A 14,117-nucleotide genomic window follows, 5' to 3' on the forward strand; every position below is an offset into this window, starting at 1 on the left:
TAACTGGAGCCCAGGTCAGGAGGCAGGCAGACAGACTGGCTAAACCGACCGTCTGCTAGCTGTATCACGGCACAGAAGTCAGATAAATCCCAACACATAGAGACACTTTCATCAAGATATCATCACATCGAGACTTATTAATTACAAAAAACTCTCAAACCAAACAAATAAAAAAACAGATATAATACAGATAAACAAATAATAAAGCTTGTGTTGCTGAATATACGATCCCTTTCTTCAAAAGCACTTATTGTTAATGATATGATTACAGATTGTAACCTAGATGTGCTGTCAGCTGTGTTTGACAGAAACCTGGCTAAAACTAGACAATTACATTACTTTAAATGAGTACACCCCCCCCCCCCCCCCCCCCCAAGATTATTGTTATAAAAACGAGCCTCGTCTGAAAAGCAAAGGGGGAGGTGATGCTGTAACGTTAATTTACAGTAATATCTTCAGATCATTATTACCACTACTTAAAGGTGCACTGAGTAATTTTAGCGGGATCTAGTCGTGAGGTTGCGAATTGCAACCAACAAAATTTACAGTGGCCGACAGGAAAAGATTTCGTCGTCTGAGACAGCAGTGAGTAGCCAGTTAAACAATGATCCTTCTTTACAAAGATAAATTAAGAAATTAGGTTTACTTAATTATTTAGTGTAAATTGATATGTTATTGCGAATATTATTGTTACTTGTTCATCATTGTGTCAGTGTTTTATTAGCTGACTTTAGCTAGCTTCTTTGCATGAAGAACAACAGTGATGAAACGCGTTTGTCCATTTAGGGCTACTATTTAAACATGTCGGTGCATTTCAATGTAAGGGGACCCGTGGTGCATGTAGATAGAAATGGCTCATTCTAAGGTAATAAAAACATAACGGTTCATTAAGTAAGGTCTTTATACACCACTGAAAACATAGTTATGCATATGATATTGCATTTCTGTCAACAGATCCTCCTAAATATTACGTAATGCACCTTTAAGTCCTGTTTTGTTTGAGATTCACTGTTGGGTCTCATATGCTTGCTTGCTGGTAGTTGGATTTACCCTGTTCTGGTTATTAAATACTGCCATTTTATCTTCATCCTTGTCATTGTGTGTTTTTCACAACTCTATAGTTACAAACACACATTGGCCACAATCAATGGCACCCTTTTATTCAATACTTTTTGCAACCTACTCTTGACAAGATCTTCTTTTATAATGCCTGATGAGTTTGGAGAACAACTGACAACATAATGAAATTAAGTTGTGGCAAATATTCAGAAATTGAAAATTCAAACGAATTAAACTGAACAAGAGGCTAAAATATTTTTTAGTGTATTAAATCCATTTTTTTATACTGAACATCCATTTTTCACACATAATATGGAGCTTTAATTCATTTGAAAACAACTGCATTCGTGTTTTATTATTAATTTATTTAGACAAAATACAGTGTAGAATTTTAATATCAACCATTTACCCGTTATTGGCCATAAAATAATAAAAAATAAGTATTGGTATTAGACATAATTTTAAATCATTGCATCCCTTGAAAAGCACACTAATTATTAATATTTATTTTTTAAATGTATAGAGACTTATATAGCACACAGTTTATCTGATCAAGGCCAAAAATTAGAAGCAATGCTCTTAATGCCAGTAGGTAGAGGACTAGGCTTTGAATGCATTTTCAACAATTAATGTTATGGCAGATAAAAGGCCGTGTGTGGGCCTGGTTTTGTGAAGGACAATTCTCTCTCTCTCTCTCTCTCTCTCTCTCTCTCTCTCTCTCTCTCTCTCTCTCTCTCTCTCTCTCTCTCTCTCTCTCTCACACACACACACACACACACACACACACACACACACACACACACACACACACACACACACACACACACACACACACACACACACACTCACATAATGTGAGGGATTAAGTGTTTTGAGCCCAGCCATTGTGCTGTTGCCCATGGGCAGCACTCTGCACAGATTTATTGGATGCTGCCTGGGTGTTTAAATCTGTGTGTTCATGAGCATGTTGTTATTGTGTGTGTATATGTTTGAAAACCCATTTAGATATCATTTTCAATTCAAGTACAGCTGCTTTAAGTATGTTGTCAGTAATGTTGGTATGTGAGCGTTTTTAAAAAAAAAACACAACTGAAACATGAGTGTAGATTTGAAAGCTAATGGCCCCACTGATGGATGTTTATGGAAGCATCCATTTTGGCTTTATTGTGTTAGGATGCTGTACTGGCAGCCTGACAGGGCATAAAACACTGAAACACATTACAGATCTCCGGCCAACAGCACCATGGGATCCTGGTACAACTATAACCACCAGAAAAGCATTACCTTATGGAAAGAAAAAGCCTTATTTAAAGAAACAGCTGCAGTTAAGAAGGTTTATACACTGTATATAGTAGGCTATATCTACTCCTGTGTGTGGAACTACTGGTACTTTCTGTAGATCATTGTGATAAATGATTTGTACAGAAGTACAATATGATTTGTGTATTCTAATAGGCTGCACTCTAAAAGTGTTGGGCTCTTTAAGAACGTCCTTGGCCCCTCTGTGCGCATACTTAACACATGTGAACTATGTTAACATGTAATGTGCCATGTTTGTGACTCTGTTAATAAAATAGGCTATCATTGCATTCACATGTGGCAGTCACTGTGCTAATTTATGGAACAAACAACATGGTGTCAAAAAACGGCACGGATTTTTCTCCTGGCTGTGAGTGAACCAACTTTGTAGAAAACAGAGACTGCTCGTGAAAGTTTTCTCAAGACCAAGTAGTGAGTGACAACGGCGACTGTTTTAGAAGACCAGACCCGCTCACTTTTGAAGAAAATATCGGTGACAATTACCGAATCTTCGAGCAAGAGTATGACATTTTGACATAAACAAAACACAGAACAACATGATTCACCAACCATAACCAATTGCAGAAATTGTAGAATAATGCAGCACAAAAAAATGCCCAGCTTTCGGACAACAGTGTTATAACTGCAAGAAAATGAATCATTACAATAAATGTTGTAAAGCACGTGCTGTTAGTCAGTTTGGTCAGAAGAAAGCGGTACATGAACTCGAAATAGAAAATTGACCATGACCCTGACCATGATGACACCTTTTATGTTGATGGCATGGCATGTAATTTGACAAGTGCCCTCACATGCCAGAGCTGTTATCCCTCACATGCCAGAGTTGGAAGAGGGATTTGTGACTTTACACAAAGTGTAGGTGAAAAGTTGACAGCGGGGGAAAATGCAACGTAATGTCACAAAAACCTTTCGAACAAGTTGCCAACAATGAATGGCCAGAGACGCAATCAAAGACACCTAACCTTGAAGCTTATAGTGTAAGTAAAATCAAAACAAAACGCTTTTTCACATAATTGCAGTGTGGCCTAAATGGGCAAAACTATCATTCTTCTTGGTGGATCAAGATGTCCAACCGCTGTTAGGATTTTTTCATGGCTTGACATGGGCATCGTTACAATCAGCACGGGTGTGCATCATGTCAATATGGACAGCAGTACTGAAGACATTCTTACAGAGTACAAAGACTTATTTACCACAAGCTCTGAGAACTTCCAATTACGAATTTCATGACAGTGGACCAGTAGCGGTTCTACATTGAATCACACCCTGGGCGAGACCCCTTAGAGTATTGCTCTATACCAGGGGTCTCCAACTTTTTTTCATTTGAGAGCTACTTTAAAAAAAAGAAAGTGGCCAAGAGCTACTCATGTAATACAATACTTAAATCTCTTAAATAATGTTTTCATAACTCTCATATTAACAACTATCCAAACTGTTTTAGACCTAAAAGAGTTTTTGTAGGCCTGTATAAGTCACCCTTAAATGTCAGAGAAAAGAACAGAATCAGACATTCATTTTTTTATAGAAAATTGTACTTTGCATATTATACTGTAAAAAAACATACGGTAATTATAGTTGATTTTAGTTGATCATAGTCAGTGTTGGGGAAGTTACTTTTAAAAAGTAGTGTTTGCTCGTTACTAGTTACTTCTTAAAAAAGTAATCCGTTACTTTACTTAGTTACCCCCTTTGGAAAGTAACTTTTTACGTTACTCGTTACTTTTACGTTACAGTACATTTATGTTGCTTGAGTTTGGGCAGAACCCAATATCTGTTCCTAAATGTGTATAGGCCTACATAACTCTACTTATTGAAAAACTAGAAGAAAAAAATAGAAAAAAAAGAGATTTTAAAATAGAAAAATAATTATTTTTATTAAAAAGCATTTGAAAAACCTGTATAAAGTGAACACCAAAGAACAATATTAACTATTGAGCGGTGGTGACGCGTTCATGAAAAATATCACAAAGAACCGGCAAAAGTAATGATTATTAATATGCCAAATATATCAAGGAGACATATCAATTGTTTATTAATAAACAATTGTTTTCTGTCGGTGTTGGCTGCACCTGTTCTGTCAACACTGCATTGGCTCCCTATTAAATATCATATACATTTTTACATTTACATTACATTTAGTAATTTAGCAGATGGTAAATGTTGCTGATTACTTACAAAGCACTAAATGGTTTAGCTCCCCAGTACTTGAGCGAGCTCTTAACGCATTATAGTCCTTCACGTCTATTGCGATCTCAAAATTCCGGCCAATAATACCTAGAATATCAAAATTGACTGCTGACGGTAGATCCTTTTCCTATTTAGCACCAAAACTTTGGAACAGTCTTCCTAACATTGCCTGGAAAGCCTCTAAAAACACATCTCTTTGGCCTAGCATACACACAACACATTATAGACTTCTATAATTCAATGTTAGGCTGCATAGTTTAGATCAGCCGGAACCGGGAACACTTCCCATAAATCCTGATGTACTTGGTACATCATAAGAAGGATGGCGTCTCTATTTATCCCGAGGTTTACCGCAGTCCGCCATATCCAGGTCTGATGAAGGACCAGCACCTGGACACGACGACAGCGCAGTCCTGAAGTGTCAACTAGTCTCTCCCCTACGGTGGACCCGTTCACAAACGCATCCTGAGGTGCCAGCCTCATCAGCCCTGTGAAGGCCTCATCGACACGACAGCCATCGGCACTGATCCTCAACAAACTCGTCTCCATACCGGCGTGATGACTCCGACTTCCAAGCAGATGGAAATGGATAAATACTCGGAATGTTCTGATCCAATCTGACTTCTGACCTGTAATGCTGCCCGAATCATAATCATACACTGTTCGTTCATTGGCCAGAGGAGAACTGGTCCTCAGACTGAGCCTGGTTTCTCCCAAGGTTTTTTTCTCCATTCTGTCACCTGATGGAGTTTTGGTTCTTTGCCAGTTTTGGCTTTTGGCTTGCTTAGTTGGAGACATTTAATATTCAACAATATTATTGATCTGCCTTACTTAAGGTGAATGATGACTAAATGTTCTCCTAGAAACAAACTTTATTGTATTATTTTCATGTTATTATCACTGTGAATCTGCTTTGATACAATCTGTATTGTAAAAAGCGCTATATAAATAAAGGTGACTTGACCTGACTTTCAAACAGAAGCAAACATGGCGACGGCAAGCGCATAGATGTTGACATTGACTCATTCAAAACGGAGGTGTGGCGGCATTTTGACTTTCCAGAGACTAATTATCACTACAGTGAAGCTCCAGTCACCTCTGTCTGCATGTAAAAAAATATTAATAGGCCACACTAACAGGCGGATTTACAGCCCCACTCTTGGCGAGGAGTGCGAGAACCACGGAGATCACAAGGTGCATCTGTGTTTTCATGACAAAAGATACAAGACTGTTTTTTGTTGTAATAAATGCATTCCAGGCTCACCAAGAGAAAGACCAGCACGAGGATGTTTTCCACAGACTGAAGGAGAAAGCTGTGCTGTTGCAGGACCAGGTGTCTTTCTCTAAATGTCTACATGGATTTGTTAAATAATTTGTAGACCTATATGTTTCTAAATGTGTTCTTTTTTTCTAACTCTTGCAAGTGTAATGATGCAAATTAAAATAATTAATCAAATAGTATTAAAATCTTGCCTTTAGAACAATGTGAAACCCTGTGTCACTGTTGTTCTTAAAATTTATAGTCTTTTTATTTCTGCTATTCCTCTGTGCACGATGAGGGTAAAGAAGGCGCCAGTGTCCACCCCCCTGAAACAGACAGACTGAGCTGAAACAACCTCCTCCAGAGAAAACACCATCTCGGTAGAGGGGATTTGTTTAAAAATGTCAGTTTAGTGTTATTATTACAAAAAATATATTTACATTTTATAAAGAATTGTGCAGCATTTTGTATGAGAAATAAAAGGACACTTTTTGTAAGAATGTACAATTTGTACGAAAAAAAATCGCGAGAAAATCGTATTGTGAAACCAGTATCGCATCGCATCGCATCGTGAGTTGAATCATTGCATCCCTACCTGCTAAACATGTTTATTATGGTAATTTCCAAGTTTTCAGTATCATTCTTTGTGGATCTTTTTTCTTCCTGCATTCAGAGATCATCTTGAGATTTGTATCTATTATCGTTCAGTTCACGAGTTCACACAAATAAGTCAGATAGAATAAATGGTATGCATATTTGGCGTGCTGTGTGAGGAGAGGGCTTCGGGCTCAGTATTTGGCCCGAAACCAGAGTACTCCCCCCGTATTTCTGGCTGTGGTAGGAACAAGCCAAGAGTGAGGAGTCGGGGTGGTGGAGAGATGCTGAAAAACTGTTGAGGAATGTAGGTGAGTCGATTGAGTGAATATATATGCTTCCTCTCATGCTGATAGGATAGACGTGGTAATTTACAATACATTTACATTTATTCATTTATCAGACGCTTTTATCCAAAGCGACTTACAAATGAGAACAATAGAAGCATTTAAACTAACAGTAAGACAACAGTATGCAAGTGCTATGACCCTTCTCAGTTTAATCTGACGCTGTACATGTAAAAAAAAAATATATATATATATAAATAGAATAGAAGAGAACGTGTTAGTATTGCTGGATCAAGTACTGCCGAAAAAAATGCGTCTTCAGCCGTTTCTTGAAAATGGCTACGGACTCAGCAGCTCTGGTTGAGTTAGGCAGATCATTCCACCAGCAGGGAACAGACCAGGAAAGGGTCTGAGAAAGAGATTTTGTGCCTCTTTGAGATGGCACCACAAGAAGACGTTCACTTGCAAGTTTTTGGATGGCAAATTAAGTCTGAAGTAATGATAAAAGGGAGCAAAGCCAGTGGTTGTTCTGAAGGCAAACGTCAGTAACTTGAATTTGATGGCAACCAGTGCAATTTTGTGAGGAGAGGAGTGACGTGTGCTCTCTTCAGCTCGTTAAAGTCCACTCTTGCTGCAGTTGGATCAGTTGCAGAGGTTTGACAGTGCAAGCTGGAAGACCAGCCAGGAGAGCATTACAATAGTCCAGTCTGGATAGAACAAGCGCTTGAACAAGGAGTTGTGTAGCATGCTCTGATAGGAAGGGCCTGATCCTCCTAATGTTGTATAGGGCAAATCTGCAGGACCAGGCAGTTCTAGCAATGTGATCTGTGAAGTTCAATTGATTATCAATTACAACTCCAAGGTTCCTGGCTGACCTTGATGGAGTTATATATGACGAATCTAGCTGAATGGAGAAGTTGTGATGAAGTGTTGGGTTGGCAGGGACCACAAGCAGCTCTGTCTTCACAAGGTTTAGTTGAAGGTGGTGGTCCTTCATCCAGCTAGAAATGCCAGCTAGAGATGCGAGCAGCTACCATCAGATCATCAGGCTGGAATGAGAGGTAGAGTTGTGTGTCATCAGCATAGCAGTGATAGGAAAAGCCATGTTTCTGAATCACAGATCCTAGTGATGTCATGTAGATGGAGAAGAAAAGTGGTTCAAGCACTGAGCCGTGAGGCACTCCAGTAGCTAGATATTGGGTCTTAGACACCTCACCCCTCCACGACACCCCTAAAGGACCTACCTGAGAGGTAAGACTTGAACCATTGGAGTAAGGTTCCCGAGACGCCCTTCATCTTTAGGGTTGACAGGAGGATCTGGTGGTTCTGTGTCAAAGGCAGCAGACAGATCCAGCAGGATGAGAACTGAGGATTTGGAAGCTGTTCTTGCCAGTATCAGAGCTTCAATTCCTGAGAGTAGGGCAGTCTCAGTTGAGTGTCCGCTTTTGAAACCAGACTGATTGTTGTCCAGGCTCTTTAAGAATGTCCTTGCTTGCCCCCTCTGTGCGCATGTACTTAACACGCGTAAACTATGTTAACATGTAATGTGTTGTGTTTGTGACACAAGCTCTGTTAGTAAAATATAACTGCATTCACATTTGGCGGTCGCTGTGTTCATTTATGGGACAAACAACACTTTCTTAGGTTGATCTGCTTTTAACTTGATCGCCTCATTTTTAGAATGAAGTGCCATGCAGGAAATCCAGCCAAAGGCCCAAGACATGAATGGAAATGGTCAAAAAATGTCTTCCTAGCGCATGTCTATAGAAAAACAATGAATTGAGAAGAATGCAAAAAATACGTTCTGTGTAAACATGAATATGTTAAAAACTTAGAACATGTTTTTTTGTTTTGTTTTGTATTTTTAACTGCAAACCGCAAGGTAGTGGAATGAAAAAAAACCTGCAAGGTCCACAGACTTGTTTTTTAAAAGTTGAACAGCTTTTAAATTCACACTCTAAAAAATGCTGGGTTGTTTCAACCCAATTTTGGGTCAAATAAGGACAAACCTAGCCGTTGGGTTACATTTTTTAATTACACTTTTAACCCAACGTTTGGGTTTGTCCATATTTGACCCAAAATTGGGTTGAAACAACCCAACATTTTTTAGAGTGCAGTGCTGCGTTTTTAGATATTAACACAGAAAAGCAATGCAAAATGTGTTTTGTGTAAATGGCCCAACTGCATTACTACGGTAATTATAAAATGCCACAATGTAGCTAGCAACGAAGGCTGGTTCTGAGAACTTACGGGAGTAATGTCTGTTTTTGCTCCACTAATGAAAATAATTCAAAACAAAGTCACAGCAAAACCACTGCAACACTCAAGAGTGGTATTTTGATCCTGAAAGAATCAGCGTTTTGAGCCAGTTTATTGAATGAATTATTCAATGACTCACTGATATAGACAGTCACTTCTCGCCATCTACTGGTATAACAATGCAACTTGCAGAAAGAGTCTCTGAAAAATCCCCACTTTTGATAATAGTCATTTTGTGTGATGGTAGCAGTGCACAATGAAAACAAGGAAGATCTCAATAATAGTATTTATTAAGCTAAACAAAACTCAGAAACACTGGAAAATCACAGAAGCAAAATAACACAATGCATCAACAAGAATAGACCAGGAAGGCTTAAATACAATGGGCTTAAATACACTGAGCAAACAAAGAGAGCCATCCAACTGATGATGATATTGACATCAGCATCAGTTATTTAAAAATTAATTAGTTGACCAATAAATTCTACATAACAACCAGCCACAGAAATTAACATGAATCAATTGATTATTTGCATTTGAATTACTTAAAATTACCTCTTAGTAATAAACCCATTTCTAAAATCCTGTTAAATAAAATGTACATGGAAATGCTGTTTAAAATTAATCTTTTACTGAAGTCCCAAATCAGGCTAGCTACACCAGCTTAGATAGCTATATCCGATAACTTTCTGGAAGTTATAACATAAATCATGTTGTCACATGAGGCTTCATAACGTGTTTGTCTCTATTTGCTGCCTGTCATTTTCAGGCTATCCTCCAAAACAGATCCTTGCGTTTCATCTCAGAGAGAAACACACTTATCTCAGTTCAGCAAAAACACATGACCAGCAAGCTGCAGTGAAAGATAAGAGAGGATATACTGTGACCTGCTCACACACTCTCTCTCTCTCTCACACACACAGTCAGAAGACATGCTGTATGCCTAAAGTCAGTTTCATAGTAATAAATGCACAAATGTATCTTACTTTTACATAAAACTCGTGACCTTCTTGTTGGACCACTGGTCAACAAATTCCCTGTAGCAGGTGATGGTCACAGGCACAGAGGTGTAGCTTTAATTTAACTGAGGTGAATGCTATCTATCTAATGAACATGTAGAACATTGAGGGAAAAAAAACAACTTTTATTTCTAATAACAAAACCATCACTTTCATAAACACCTGTTTAACTTACTGTAACATTTTCCTGTATCATAATATTTGAGGTCTTGAGGTTTGGCAAAGTGAGTTTACAATGGCTGCTCCATGAAAGTTTCCCCAAGGGTCTTTTGGTGCCTTTTAACCCCACACTAGGCAGTTAATCATAATCAATTCAAAAGGATTGTGGGATATCAAAGGCAGAGAAGAATACATATGTTGCCTCCAAAAATCGATTAGATGAAAGTATCTCAGAAGACAGGAAGTGAAGCTAACACTGGATTTGGATGTGCCTTGATGCCTTAAAAAGTCATAATTTAATCACCCTCAAATTGTTGCATGACTTTCTTTCTTCAAACGGATTTTAAGAAATGTTTTTAAGTCAATGAGGTCCAGTATTGTTTAGACCCCCATTGGCTTTTAAAATATATACTGTATAAATGATGTGCCACAGAACGGGTTGTGATGTCACATGAGAGTGAGAAAATTAGGACAGAATTGTAATTTTGACCATTCAATGAAAGTCAAAAAAGCACTGGGCCCCATTTACTTTCATTGCATGGACAAAAAACACAGGGACATTCTTCAAAGTATCTACTTTGATTGTTTTGCAGAAGAAAGAAAGCCTTACAGGCTTAATTGAAATCTGTGGATCAGCTACTGAAGGAATAACCTTGCTCAACAAAATAAAAGCTCTCTTTTGCTTTAGTCTGTTTAACCTTTTGAAGGGCTTAATCTGGAACTTGCTCAGGGTTTTCTCTCTTTAGCCCCCACTCCCATCCTATCTGCCATCCCTAAACTCAAGCGTTTGCCACCATTCCTCTACTTTCCACAAGCAGGAATCATCGTCCACCTTTTCAGGAATCAGCTTGACACTCCTTATAAACGGTCAATCAAATCTGAATCAGGACGCCAATAATTCAGTCCAGAAATGCTCAAATCAATGCTTGAAATCCTCATCATTACTGAATAGTGTAATTGAACACTTAAAAAAAGAACTATGAATGGAAAAAGCAACTATACAATCTTTTGCCTTCACTTATCTATCAACATCCACATTCCCTTTGTCTCTCTTATTCCTATACATTCATCCCTGCACAGATCAGATTGCAATGGGGTTGGTCACATTTTAATTAAAATCCTCTAAAAGGGTCCTATGTAATCCCTCCCTGGTTAAGAAGCTTGAAGAGCGAGTACAAAAGACTACACATAAATCTTTGCTTTATTCTGTCCCAAGGCTGTAATCAAACCCATCCGGTGAACTTGTCAAGAAGGCTCATGTCTCTTCAAACAAATCTTAGACTTCATCTAACACCAAACCCTGTTTACACTAAACAAACACACTATTTATGCAATATCACAGCACCAGATCATGCTTGTTAAAAAGTATAAAGTTTGTCGTCATGACAACCTGTTGCCATGGTCCACGGTGGTCCCTGTTTTTAATGAGAGTGACAATGTAATACACCTTTATGTGTCCCTAGAATAAAATTGCTTATGCATTCCGATCCATAACTCATGAATATGTATTTCACATAAAAACAGCCTGTTTTTCAACACCTACTGATTCAGCCTCATAGTACGTAAAGGGCTTATTGTCTGTGATTGATAGTGGGTTTCAGAGACGTCTTTAATAAGCGGTAAGAAGCTGGCTGATGAATCATCACACAGCAGATGGATGCTTTTGAGCAAACAGATGGCCTGCTACATGTGGTCAATTAATCCACAGATCTCCATTAAAATGGCCACATACCTTCATCCTCTCAAAGGTATGGATGTCAGGTGCATTACATAATCTGAAATGTGGGTGTTTGATAAAGTGATATATAAATAGATATGTTCAAACAGATGTCTGCTTAGAAGAGCTTAGGCAGACTTTGAGGAGTAGTTGGTATTAAGGGCCATCGGTTAATTGGATTCAGAAACCTCTTACAAAGAGAGTTTAGGGTATGCATATTATTACACATCAACTACTGATAATTAAGATCTCTCGTAATCAGGGGTTTGGCGGTCTCTCAGTAATTAACATCAGCACATTCCTCTGAGATTTCAGACGAAATTTAAAACAACTCTGCAACTAGGATCTGGCTCAAAATTGTTGAGCCATACAGTATTAATTTTACTGTTGACTGGACACAACTAAACACAAACAACTGTATGCAAACATATTACTATTTACAAAAAGCAGTATGTAAAATGGTTGAGATTATTCTAATAGATTTTTCTGAGCTCCTAACGACAATTATTGTGAGCATTATTTTTTGAACGCCAAGTGAATTTCTATAATCTAATAGTGAGTAGCTATCCGTATATATATTTTTTATTTAAGTAGCAATTTATTATATAGGCTACTTATAGCCTACTTATTTTGAAATTATTGACTAATACTTATCCCAAGGTGACATGTACCTATTCCATAGGAATCAGTGTGTCGGACACCAACATTCACTTTTGAGTGTTAAATAATCCTAAAAGAACTAGAATCTATTTCAGTTTCACTAGCCTATCTGTTCAATAGAGATTTTTTATGTGATTCATTATCCTTGTAACCAGTAACAAAATACGTATTCACAATTTGGCTAATATTTTAATTTATATTTAACAAATATAAGTATTTGTTTATATATTAGTTGTTAACTATGAAGACATTAGCACATTTATTACAGACTATAGATTCCTATTGATACAATAACATTTTATAGGGACCATAATGTATGAACGTAATAATAAGAACAGATTGTTCTGTCTCATAAACAAGCACAGTAAATAAATATGACGTGTAAGTACACAACGTAGGCCTACTAGTTAAAGTAAAGCTTGAATATACTAGCAACTATTGAGTTACTAGCATCTAATGAATAAAACTGGAATAGACACCAGCAAAGAAAAATGCATACAAGTCAGAATCAAGTTAAAATATTAGCCAGATTGTGAAGTGTTTGGCTAAATTGTGAAAATCTTCTACTCTCTGACGTAGGCTATTTTGTTGGTTACAATGATAATGAATCGCAGCAAAAGTCTCTAGTGAACAGATAGGCTACAAGTGAAACTGAAAAAAAAATTCTAATTCTTTTAGGATTATTTAATAATAACATACACATTACACGCGCTATTAAACATAAACACAGATGCTATTAAGTGTTTAAACGGCTTGCCATAGGCACCTGTTCTCCGTCTCTATCGCCTGTTATGTAAAAGCATCGCATCATCCACTGCCATAATCTCGCCGACTGCATCAATCCTGTGGCGATTTGTGATTTTAGGTTGACGAATAACCAGACACATCACCTTATATTATAACGTACACTTGCTCTGTTTTCCTTTAATAATACTGTTTGACTTATATACGTAACATATAAGATAATTTTATAGATATGCTTGAGTAACAGACCAGTGGTGATCGTGGCGGAATCGCGGTTCAATCCCGGAGAATATTTTGCGCTGGCCAAAATAATTTTACTAGAATTTATTCAGAATCAATAAGACACTATATGTGAAGTATAAACTTACCTATCCAGCAAATGTGATCCAAAAAATACACAGCCTGCACCCCGCACTTCTCCCGGCGATATAATCCTCCCGTTTAATTCTACAAAAATAAATATGACTTTCTAGAACGGAGCAGGCGCGTACCCTGTATTGGCTCGGACTGGTTGGTTGCCAACAACCAGCCACAAATATTTATCTGTCGTGACTCCGCATGTCGTGTGACAGATAGCGAGAACGTGCTCGCTGCCGTTGACCGCTGGTTCAATCCATTCACCGCACCGAGGGGTATTCCAAAAACATGACACTGCACATTTACACTACTACACAGGGATTAAACCACACCAAAACAATATTACATAGTTGGCCTTCCGATACATTATCTCGTTTAGACTTTATCAATTCATATGTATAAAGCATTTAAGTTAAACACGCAAGTTAAAATAGTTGCTGTGCAGCTTATCTCTAAAATGTTTAGCATTTTGAACAAACATAAACGTCACATCC

General features: G+C 37.8%; 1 protein-coding gene across 10 annotated transcripts in view; it reads right to left on the reverse strand.

Annotated features, from left to right (window-relative positions):
• The window catches only part of LOC307012147 (dematin-like), a 51,809-nt gene extending 37,888 nt beyond the window's left edge, over positions 1-13,921 (reverse strand). For 3 of the 10 annotated variants that reach the window (XM_079638480.1, XM_079638476.1, XM_079638477.1), the window contains exon 1: positions 13,635-13,868. The gene's annotated coding sequence lies outside the window, so the exon portion shown is untranslated. Of the gene's footprint in view, positions 1-13,634 lie in introns of all 10 variants that reach the window. The other 7 variants (XM_079638481.1, XM_079638482.1, XM_079638478.1 and 4 more) reach the window with 7 other exon arrangements.
• Positions 13,922-14,117: the final 196 nt, after the last annotated feature.

Source organism: Phoxinus phoxinus (genome assembly GCF_949152265.1).
Source record: "Phoxinus phoxinus genome assembly, chromosome: 15".
In the NCBI taxonomy this organism is placed as follows: Eukaryota; Metazoa; Chordata; class Actinopteri; order Cypriniformes; family Leuciscidae; genus Phoxinus; species Phoxinus phoxinus.